Source organism: Anopheles funestus, assembly GCF_943734845.2.
Source record: "Anopheles funestus chromosome X unlocalized genomic scaffold, idAnoFuneDA-416_04 X_unloc_143, whole genome shotgun sequence".
In the NCBI taxonomy this organism is placed as follows: Eukaryota; Metazoa; Arthropoda; class Insecta; order Diptera; family Culicidae; genus Anopheles; species Anopheles funestus.
In genome coordinates, this window is record NW_026045087.1 from 39397 (window position 1) to 41520 (window position 2124).

The 2124-nt window shown below is 48.6% G+C and overlaps 1 non-coding gene across 1 annotated transcript; it reads left to right on the plus strand.

Moving 5' to 3' along the window:
* Positions 1-1946: 1946 nt before the first annotated feature.
* On the plus strand, positions 1947-2104 carry LOC125772916 (5.8S ribosomal RNA). Its single transcript, XR_007419747.1, has one exon. It is a non-coding gene; the product is annotated as a 5.8S ribosomal RNA (ribosomal RNA).
* The last annotated feature ends 20 nt before the right edge of the window (positions 2105-2124 follow it).

Sequence of the window (2124 nt, forward strand, 5' to 3'; positions counted from 1 at the left end):
GATGTGCCTTGTGTGGATCCGTGGCCATTGCATTGTGTCTGGTGCTTAGATACCCAGACACTTAGAACGCTTGCGCGGAAAGCAAACTCGATCGTTTGTACACTTTGATGGGTGACCATCACTGTGTCTCCGTGCCGTGCTAGATCCCCCCTAGCCGTAAGGCACTTTGAACGCCCCTTCGACGACGAGTTACAAGAGTGTGGTATGTGTCAGAATCTGGTGAAGCTTTCTGCATGTGATGTGCCTTGTGTGGATCCGTGGCCATTGCATTGTGTCTGGTGTGTAGGTACCCAGACACTTAGAACGCTTGCGCGGAAAGCAAACTCGATCGTTGTACACTTTGATGGGCAACCATCACTGTGTCTCCGTGCCGTGCTAGATCTCCCCTAGCCGTAAGGCACTTTGAACGCCCCTTCGACGACGAGTTACAAGAGTGTGGTATGTGTCATAATCTGGTGAAGCTTTCTGCATGTGATGTGCCTTGTGTGGATCCGTGGGCCATTGCATTGTGTCTGGTGTGTAGGTACCCAGACACTTAAGCAAACTCGATCGTTGTACACTGTGATGGGCGAGCATCACTGTGTCTCCGTGCCGTGTAAGAGCTCCCCTGGCCATCAGGCACTTGAAAGGTCCTTCGACGACGAGTTACAATAGTGGTGTGTTAGATACGTCAGGTGATGGTATCTACTGTTGTGCAATACGTATCCGGCCACGGCACGGAACGAACGGGAACTGTGGTGCAGACATACAAAGAGTTAAGCCTATTAGTCATTAACTCTAAGGACGGGGCCATGGGGCGGTACGCAAAGGATACGGATGAGCGAGTATGCAGGCCCAATACTCAATAGCTCGATCCGATCCAAGCACATGAGTTGACTGCGGCGCCAGGTTAACCAATGTGCTAGATTCTATTTGGCCAGTAGAATCTTGTGTCTTATGCGATTTGATACCAAGACACCAGAACGAAAGTTAGTTGAAGAGTTATTAAACTCTTATGAAGTATGGTTGTGCAATCACAACTTATGACTTTAACCTATAAAGTGGATATGGACTTGCAATTATAACATGGAATCTCTACACACCCCATGAGCTCGATCCAATCCACGCACACGAGTTGCCTGAGTAGCGACAGGTATACCGATGTGCAATACGTATCCGGCCACGGCACGGAACGAACGGGAACTGTGGTGCAGACATACAAAGAGTTAAGCCTACTAGTCATTAACTCTAAGGACGGGGCCATGGGGCGGTACGCAAAGGATACGGATGAGCGAGTATGCAGGCCCAATACTCAATAGCTCGATCCGATCCAAGCACATGAGTTGACTGCGGCGCCAGGTTAACCAATGTGCTAGATTCTATTTGGCCAGTAGAATCTTGTGTCTTACGCGATTTGATACCAAGACACCAGAACGAAAGTTAGTTGAAGAGTGATTAAACTCTTATGAAGAATGGTTGTGCAATCACAACTTATGACTTTAACCTATAAAGTGGATATGGACTATCAATTATAACATGGGGCACACACCATGTTCTCGATCCAATCCACGCACACGAGTTGCCTGAGTAGCGACAGGTATACCGATGTGCAATACGTATCCGGCCATAGGCACGGAACGAACAGGAACTGTGGTGCAGACATACAAGGGCCATGGGGCGGTACGCAAAGGATACGGATGAGCGAGTATGCAGGCCCAATACTCAATAGCTCGATCGATCCAAGCACATGAGTTGACTGCGGCGCCAGGTTAACCGATGTGCTAAGAGAGTTGTTCCTGGGCCTTCAAAGTGACTTCAAAACTATCTTAGCGAATGGTGGCCATGGGCGTAGACATGAGCCACAAGTCACAAGGCCTGGGACTATTGGGTAATAAAGACAACTTAGTCAGAAAGTTAGTCTTTGGACGTACCACCGGGATTGTGTTACATTGGGAACCTTACTATAAAACCCTAGGCAGGGGATCACTCGGCTCATGGATCGATGAAGACCGCAGCTAAATGCGCGTCACAATGTGAACTGCAGGACACATGAACACCGATAAGTTGAACGCATATTGCGCGTCGGACGATTAAACCCGGCCGATGCACACATTCTTGAGTGCCTATCAATTCCTTGATATACAA